A 9,880-nucleotide genomic window follows, 5' to 3' on the forward strand; every position below is an offset into this window, starting at 1 on the left:
AGGGCAAGGTCAGCACAGGACTGGTGGCTGCACGGACCCGTGGTGCAGCAAAGCACGTGCTGCTGGAACATGCGCAGGGACTCCAGCCCAGGAAGGCACTGTGCAGAGGTACAAAGGATGGCTGATAACAGCCAACCGTGAGTCAAGAAGCCCACATCTGCAGTAAGGGACAGCACCTGCCAAAGCATTGGGGTCCGACCGAACAGGCGTTGCCTCTCTAACTCTGGAGGGTAACCGGCTCCATGAGAAAAGTCTCCGGTAGAGAGTGGTCCAGTCCTTGCCCTGAGCACCGATGTGGAAATGGGTTTTTCTACACCCGGCATCCAAAAAGGACTGTTTCTGCAAGCTCCTCAGCGGGAGGCAGAAGCTAAATTTCAGGCTCTGGGCAAAGTTGCCCATAATGGTGTTCTTCAAGGTCAAATGGGGCAGCTGTAGCAGAGCAGGAAGCAAACAGCAGCCTTTAATAATATATCTGAGCTTTCCCAGTGGGCCAGAGCAGTGTTAATAGCCTCCATTTTCTGACCACCTCTAGGAAATCAGCTAGAAAAGGATCTAATTATCTATAATTATACCAATTTTATCACCCAACCAGCCTGCATCTCCCCACCATAAGGAGATCTCTGCGCCCAGTGTTTCTCATCACATTGCAAAGATGAAGCCTGAGCCACCCAAACCTGCTGTGGTCCCAGCGCCCTCCTTGCACCCGCAGCCACCGGGTCCTGATGGCACATTGGCGTGTAGTGGGGTGCCGACCCTGTAATGGGTGTCTGTCCCCATCCAGCTGCGCATCCAGGGGGTGCTGGAAAAAACTGGCAGCAGGGCAGGACCTTGTTCTTCAGGGATGGCTCGGGTTTAAATCAATGGTGAAACCTCCCCAGGACTTTCCCTGGAGTCACCGAAAGCCTCCAGGGTCGCCTGGTCAGCTGAGGCAAGTGGCCGATGTCCCCGAAACGGAGCTAAGGCTCCGTTTCGGGGACATCAGCCACTCGCCTTAGCTGGCCCCGCCATGCAGGGCAAATCCCGCCATGGCAAGGTGGTATAAAGAGATGATGTTCTCAGTCCCATATATTTTTGGAGGGTAAATGATCCTTTAATACCCAGTCGGGTTAGTTATTAGTCCCTTCCTCTTACCAGCTCTGAAAGGGTTTTTTCCTCATCATGCTCCAGTGGTAGCTGACACAAAAAACTTCAAGTAGCATCTCTGGGCAAAACAGTTAAATAATGGAAATAAAGAAAATACTAAAAGCTGCGGGATACATGATTCACCTCCTCTACCCTAATGTCCCCCATGACAATGTGCCGAGATGAATCCAGGATTTTCCTTCCTTGCAGCAGTCTCTGCCCATGCAGAGGCAGAGCACACTTCGAGCCTAGCTCAAATTTAGGCTAGAATGAGGAAAGGATGAAATCCCTAGGAAAAGCTGCACAAGCTGATAGCTTTTATTACCAATGTAATAAATTGATATCACCAATGTGCATCTGAGCACCTCCTGTTCAGCCAGCACACCCGGATGGGACCTCACCTATTCCCACCACTGTGGGACTTTATGCCTCTGGGTGTTTACTTGTCATATGTCTAATTCTTTCAATGTGTGCATTAGCTGTATGAGATAACTTCACTGATTCATCTGATATATTTATTTATTTTTTTCCAAGTGAAGAGCTTACGACGAGTTCGATGATGCCTTCAGCATTGCATCCCTCCAGGGTGCATGCAGGAACCCTGCAAAAAAATGGGTTATACCAGGATACCTGCCGCTCGGCGCTCGCAGACAGAAATAGCAACAAGGCTGTTGCCACAGCTTTATCTATGCCCTGGGCCTATCAGCGGTGATAGCCCTCGTTAATGAGGTCATCGGTTAATGCCGTGATGGCAGGGACTGCTTATGTGGCAGACACAGGAGAGCGCAGAGCATGGGGGAAGCACCTGGGATATGCACAGGGGCGACAGTGCCATTTATTGGAAGGGCTTTTCCCATGCTCGGCCCTGCAAGCTCCATGCATTCATGTTTAGAGTGCCATTACTTAAATGTTATTTTGAATTTTAAAAGAAAGGAGCGAAAGAGCATGCTTGTGCTGCTGCACACCAGCCCACCTGGGCTTATCCACTGCAGCAACAGACCAAGAACTGGAAAATGTGACAGCTTTTAATTAACCTGGTCTTACCCTCTGCCTCCGTATTGCTGCTGGGGTTTGCACTTCCACTTTGGACCTTGTCTGTTCTAAGCAGTTTGTGCTCTTTGGACTCATCTGTCAGAGATCAGCTGGTTTTGCCAATCCCAGCTAAGGCTGCTGCCAGATTTCTCCAATTCTTTTTTGTACTGCATCAGTTTTCATCCCTGACAGAATTTCCTCAGCCTCTCCACCCACCAAAGGCATCCCAAAGCATGGCAAGGAACAAGGAAGCAGAAGGGCACATACAGCTGTGAGAAGCCAATTTTTTCCTGCACAAGTCCCCCCAAAATTTCACCTCTCACCCCCAGAGCGTTGCAGCGCTCGAAGGAAAGCACTGCAACACGAGAGTGTTTGCAACAAGCTTCGTGTTCGCTGAGCAGCTTTCTATCCTCTCCAACAATGGGCCCCTCTGTATGTCCCAAGCACGAGCAAGGTCTTGGGCTTGGGCCCCCTTTCCATACCCCCAGCAGAGCATCCCAGGAGCGCTGGGGACCCCGGGCTCTGCCAGGGCCACCGGTGTCACTAGATGGCGGCAATGCCTTGTGTCCACCCAGGAGATGCACGAACACAGCTTCAGGGCAGCCTTGACCTGCTGGCACCCAGTCTTTCCCACCCTCGCACAGCTCCCGCCGCCTTTCCGGCCACGGACACCCAGTCATCCCGCAGGGATTTGAGGCAACAGCCAGGAAACACCTCTCCAAAGAGCCCCGTTTTGGAGCTGAGGTAGAGGAGGCAGGGGCGATGTCCTGCCGCAGGAGGCCAGGCTACAAAGGTGGGTGACCCGAGCCACCCCAAGGGCTCATTGAGGTGGGAAGGAGGATCTTCACGTTCGTTCACCCCATCTTCTCCCCAAGATCCGACCTGGGGTTTTATCACCCTCCTTCCCGCAGGGTCTCTCAGCCTACCCCCAGGAGGGACTCAGAAAGGGGCACAGGGAAAGACCCCAACTCACAGCCAGGACCAGAACGCGACAAACTTAATAAAAAAGCATCACATAAGCCTGAACAGCACAAAAATCGCCCCCTTTCTCCCAGTCCTTTCTCTGCCCATGAGCTGTCTGGTGTTTGAAAACCACACACCAACAAAAGCTTTCAGACCTGTAAGCGACCGAAGCAACGTCAGGCAGGTCCAGTAAGCGGGTGATAAGGATGTTTGGGGTTTTGCAATGCCATTTACTACCCTGTGCAGAGTACATCCCAGTGGGAAGCATGTTACGTTGTCTGAGAAAAAATATATATAAGCTTGTTGCTGGGTGTTTTTGAAGAGGTTATGTGTCCCCTGCCCTCTCATGATAAAAAAAGTATGAACTTTCACAGAGAAAACAGGGAGATTCCAGGTAAAAATTATAAGGTTTTGGCCAGAAATCAAACAATTTCTGTTCTGCCTTTCTCAGAGGCAGACCCACACGTTGGTGAGGCTCAGAGATCCATAGCTGGAAAGGGGCTAGGGAAGTTTGCAGACAGCATCTGCAGCTGCACAGGCAAACATGCACGCAGAGTCATTTGTTTGGGCCTCATGTCAAGGAGATATAAGGCAGAAATTGTACAATTGTAAATTAATTAAAGTCCACGAAGCTGCCTCTTTGTTGCAGCGAATGTGGCTCTTTTCCCCTCTTTCTAAATCTGATATAAATTGTCAGTATCTCAGCTGACATGAGGTAGGACTTCCAGGTGGGACCATACCTCTTCTCACCAACAAATGTGCACACACGCACTTTTCCACCTCCACCTCTGGTGACTTTGCAGGGCAAGGAGCTGCCAGCACGTCGGCCCTTTCCCCACGCTGGGTGCGACGCTCTTTCCTCACCGCGAGGTGTTTCACAACAAGTTCAAGGACATCCGTGTTGTGGTTTGGGTCTCATAAACCAACGTGTAGGACCCACTCGTAAAGGCAGAGCAGAAAGGGAGCAGGAGGATGGGATTGTGCAATGCTGGCTCCCACAGTGGGACATTGAAGGTGCTATTACCTGGAGAAGGTTGTGTAATCCTTTGGGAAAGTCCATCGGTCTCTGTGCACTCCATCATGTACAAAACAGGGATACCTGTGCTCAGGGAGGTGCTTTGACTGTAGCAAACATGCCAGCAGCACCAAGTGGGACGTGCACGGAGGCAATCCTGGACTTTGTCCACAGCTCTGGCCTTGCTGGCACCGTGGTCATTTTCCGTGGAGTGTCTCCCTGGCCCTGAACCTGGTGAAAACTCAGATGCTCTGAGACCCCATGCAACCTCTCACTCTGCCCCTCTCGCTTCACTGTCATGCTTCAGCACTAAGCTTCTGGTTGGTGCATTGCTCCTGTGTCATTGCTTTCCCTGACCAAGGAGCACCATCTGCCAGGGAAGGTCTTGGGGGCTTTTCTTTGGACCTTTCATTTGTTTTAAATATGAAATGTTGTTATATATTTGGCTCAGAGATAGACAGGAATGCTGGTCTTTGGCACAGCGCATCTGAACATTCACTCTGGAGCGGTGAAGATACCGGGGTGATGATCACCCCAGAGAGTGAGGCTCTGCTAGACATCATGGGTGTGGGACACCAAGTCAATTGTTTTGACAGTGATATTACATTATGAAAAGCCATTTCAGGGAACGGGACACTCATCTAGTGCATGTGTGTGGGAAGATGGGTTGCACATCAGGACTCAGGTGCAAAGAGTAGAGCGTGGAGATGCACAGGTTCCTTCTCATGCCTGTACAGGCCTGAGTAGCTCTCCTTGACTAATTAGCTGCAACCTACTGTGAGCAGTCATCATCTGAGCCGCTGTGCTTGATAAGTCAGGATTGAGGAGAGCATGGGCCAGCTGGAGAGGTGAGCACAGGCCCAGAGCGACAGCCAGGTGTCCCTCCAGGATTGGAGTTCATCTGACCACCTGTAGGCACTTGGAAGCTACTGCTCACTACAGGCTTGGGGAGGAGTGGCTGGAAAGCTTCCCAGCGGAAAAGGACCTGGGGGTGTTGATCGACAGCCGGCTGAATATGAGCCAGCAGTGTGCCCAGGTGGCCAAGAAGGCCAACGGCATCCTGGCCTGTATCAGAAATGGTGTGGCCATCAGGAGCAGGGAGGTGATCGTGCCCCTGTACTCGGCTCTGGTGAGGCCGCACCTCGAATACTGTGTTCAGTTTTGGGCCCCTCACTACAAGAAGGACATTGAGGTGCTGGAGCGTGTCCAGAGAAGGGCGACGAAGCTGGTGAGGGGTCTGGAGCACAAGTCTGATGAGGAGCGGCTGAGGGAGCTGGGGTTGTTCAGTCTGGAGAAGAGGAGGCTGAGGGGAGACCTCATGGCTCTCTACAGCTACCTGAAAGGGGGTGGTAGAGAGGTGAGTGTTGGTCTCTTCTCCCAAATGACTAGCGACAGGATGAGAGGAAATGGCCTCAGGTTGCACCAGGGGAGATTCAGGCTGGGTATTAGGAAAAATTTCTTTCCTGAGAGAGTGGTGAAGCACTGGAAGAGGCTGCCCAGGGAGGTGGTGGAGTCACCATCACTGGAGGTGTTCAAGGAACGTGTAGATGTGGCATTGTGGGACATGGTTTAGTGGGCATGGTGGTGTTGGGTTGATGGTTGGAACTGGTGATCTTACAGGTCTTTTCCAACCTTAATGAATCTGTGATTCTGTGCTCTTTCCATCCCAACATGCAAGTCTCCACTTGGTCAGATGAAGGTTTGCTTATCCCCACTGTGTCTCAGGGGCTTTTCATGTGCCTGGATCAGATGGAGACATCTGCACTGCAGACTTGTGGCCAGGTGAAATGAAACACATTTGCATTGTTTAAATGTTTAGTGGCTCTGCGCTGGGGGACTCTTCCAGACCTTCCTCACTCAAGAACATTAACTGCCACTGACTCCATTTCTTTCCCAACATTTTCTTTCCCTGCTCTGGCACAAACTAGCTCCCTAAGCTATGAGTACCGTTTTCAGTCCTTGTCCCCTGACTCCATAAGCTGCGTGGTGGGATGGAGGACAGCCTCATCCCACCAAAGGCCAAGCTGCAAGGGCAATACGTGCCCTCTGAGGGCATGAGCAGGGGTCCAGATGCCCAGAGAAAGGCAACAGCACTATGCTGCAGATGTTTGAGGCAAGAGTGTGGGAGGTGAGTGGCACAGCCAACAGCTGTATCCCTGCTCTAAGGCAAGACCCCAACATCAAAGGTCAGCTCTTCTGTAAGCTCTACTCCCCAGCAAGCAAACTAAGGCAGTGATAGGTCTCATGCTATCAGGGAAACTGCTGCCTTGCCCTTGGAGAAGCAATACTGAGCCTTTGCTCCCTTTGGGACCAATAAGATGACAAGGGCTGAGGGCTGTCCTTCACTGAATTTCAGCATTAATAGAAAGCTTTATCAAGCAGCAGCGCTCTGTACAGGCTGCCACTTTCAGCAGTCTTATCAAGGCTCTGATAATGGCATATCTAATCTAAACCAATATGAACTGGCGCTTGCATGTCTACGGCTTGGAAGCTACAGCTTGGAGGCAGCCAGCCTCCAGGAGACCACCATGGCTGTTTCAAAAAGAGAAAATGCTGGGAAAGGTGACCTATTTCATCTCAGTGCTGTCCTGGTAATACAGCACAAAGAAAACTTGGTAGAAACCAAGAGGGACAGAGAATTTGCAGCAGCAGCAGCATCTTTTCCCATCCCATTCAACCTTTCGAAGCAATGCAGCCATGTGGCCTGCTGAAGAAACCTTTGTTCCTCAAGATTAAAAATAATCAGACCAAAGATGTGAAAACCGGGCAGCAGACCAAGTTCCCAGGTACACGCACAGCAGAAACAGGGATGACCCAAGCAACAATATGGGTTGAGACAGAGGGAAGCCCACGTGGGGATCTGTGATTGGCAAGCTTGTGACCAAGCTCTTCAAAAAATGGCTAGGGGTTTTGGGATGTCCAACTGGACCTACATTGGAGAAATCCATGACTGAACCAGAAAAAGCCCTGGCTTGTAGCCTTTCATATTTTGGCTAAGAAAATCCTAGTGTAGAGCCCAGTCCCAGCTTCCCAAAGCACCGAGGTGAAACCAAAGGCTTCACAAAGTCTGGGGAGTCACTGGTGGGATAGATAAGAAGAGAGAAGAGGCAGAGGTGAACGAAGACATTCCCAGACCTCCACAAGGCTGCCAGTTACTCCATCCTGGGCTACAGCAAAGTGCCTCTCCCCACACAGCACTCCAGCTGTAAAGTCCTTTTGAGAGTTCAGAGCTTAAAGTTTTGGTTCAAACTGGAGGAAGCAGAGAAGGATTTTTGCTGCAGGAGCCCTGAGACTCAGAGTCCTGTTCCCCACCATAACGTCCAAATCGTCAAGAATGCATGTAGGAGGGTGGTTTCCCAGTGCCCTGGCAGACACTGAATGAAAGTGCTTAATTCATGGGAGTTGGGACCGGGAATCACAGGGAAGGGTTGAGGGAAGGTGATAACACGCTGCAGCTGTTCCATGGGCAGCTACAGAGATGACGGAGCCAAACTCTTCTCGGTTATGGGAGATGTTATAACATGAGGCATCAGCCACAAGTTGCCCTTTGGGAGGCTTGGGTTGAGCACCTCTTCTTCTAGAGGTGGGTGGTGCAGACCCAGGATGGGTACCCACAAAGGTAGAGGGTGCGGTTTTTGAGATTTGGCCAAAGCCATGGCTGAGCTGAACCGGTGTTGGTGATGTTCTTGATTTGAGCAGGAGGTTGAATCAGACACCATCAGAGGTCCCTCCCAACTGGCTTTTCTTAGCTGAGAAGTTTTTCATGTCCGTATCTTTGATTCAGGTACAAAAAGCAGAAATGAGACACTTGTGTCCTTTTTCCTGACAAGCGTCTAAGATCCTACGCTTTATTTTCAAAGCAACTTAAACACGGAAGTACCTGCTGGCTTCCAACAAGAAGTAGCCTCCTCAATAATTTTTGAAAATCATCCATGCCTTTTCTCTTTCTACAAACCAGGTCCAGGTTTTAGGGTATGGATTTAGTTTTAATCAAATGGTCAGCTGGCTTGGCCGTGCATTAATGCAAATCAGGTGCATTTTCTTGGCCCTGGGAAGTTCAAATGATGTCACATTTTAAAAGATCCTGTATTCTGGTGGGGAGATGTACAAGTATTCTGAACTTTGCTATTGAGATTAAGTTTATCTCACCCGCCGTTTGCTCAGCAGGCCTGGCTAGATAATAATTACCCCGGTCAAATTTCGTTCAGTAAGGGTTTCTTCTTTTTTTATAAGAACTTCTGCATTTCTTTACTAGGGGAAACAAAAGAACACAAGTCCAGCAGAATATTTGCAGACAAAACAAAGAGGTTTTATTTTTGATCATTGATCAAAAATCAGTTGGTTGCATTTCCAAACCTGCCAGCAGTGATCCATAGTTCACATCTATCCAACGCACTGAAGCTGAGAGCATAGATATATCTAGCCACAGTAAGTGAGAAGAGGAGAGGATACCTACAGAAAACAACTTGGTTCCCAAGTGGCATGAATTCTCTCATGAGCTGCCCATTTCTGCCAACTACCAAGAGAGTCCTGAACAATTATATTCTTCTTTTAACTTTAGGTGGGTGAGATCCAGACCTTAGGAGCCTGGCCTGCCCAGGGGGAGTTCTCATCCAGTTTCTGGTAGTTTTCTAAGTGGTTCAGCTGTCCAGATTAGGCATGATAACCATTTAAACGTCTGTGGGACAAAACCCTTTTCCAAATCCTATCTTAGGCTCATGTCTCATTAGCTTGGTGGGTTTATCTCCTTTCAAGCTGGTATGGAGATTGTGGTCCTGGGAAGTCACAGTGGCTGAGATGGGGGGTTAGGGAAAATACCAGGTGCTCCTTCAAGCTCCTAAGACTGGATTCATCTTGGCTAATATGAAGCGTTTACAAACGCCCTAGTCTTGCAGGCTTTTTCTGGAGAGGCTGGAGGGGGATAGGCAGCCCTGGGACACTACTCATGACATGTTTCTCCTATTTCTCTCCTTCGGCTCATCTAGATGTCAGCTCGGAGGTACTCACTGCACTGCGAATGGCTGGGGTTACCTGAGAAAGGTCTCTCCCTACTGACTTAGGAGCCACCCCTTCTCCCTAGCCTGCACGTGGAAATGGGTGAGAACTGGGCACCTGCCCCAGCAGTGGGATGTGGTCAGATGTGTCTGGTCCAGGAGTGCATCTCACTGAAAAATGAATGAAAACCACAACTCCAGGCTGCTCCGGTCAATGACAGTAGGGGAAAAATGAGCCATGCAAAGCTGGGGCTTTCCCATGGTGGTCACCCCACGGTGCATTGGGAGCACTGGGCTCCAAAATGAGTCAGATGATAGAAAAATATTCAGGCGTTTTTTCAAGTCTGAATCTCTCTCCCCATCATGCAAGCAGAGCGGACCCGAATTTTCTGGAGGAGCAGCCAGAGGTCCTGGGCGGGAATGCATGGGAGGCACACGTGTGCTTCCAGGTGGCCCACGGCTGGAGGACATCACCTGGCGGGACGCAGGGAGCTGCCAGCTCCGGCTGCTGCCAGGACCCGGCCGGAGAGGTCGGTCACCACTGTCTCCATGAAGAAAACACTGAAAAGGGGACATGTGGCAGCAGAGCCCCGTGTGACCCTGGGGTATTCACCCGGGGTGGACGAAAAATTGAGATGCAATTCCTAAGGTGATGTCATTGCTGTTGGGAAGCCCGGGATAGAAGTGAACAAAACTGAAAAGCTGTTTGGAGAAAATGCTAGATCAACCCCCCCACGAGCTCTCTCTGAACCCA

This window comes from Gavia stellata, chromosome 5, assembly GCF_030936135.1.
Source record: "Gavia stellata isolate bGavSte3 chromosome 5, bGavSte3.hap2, whole genome shotgun sequence".
NCBI classification, from domain to species: domain Eukaryota; kingdom Metazoa; phylum Chordata; class Aves; order Gaviiformes; family Gaviidae; genus Gavia; species Gavia stellata.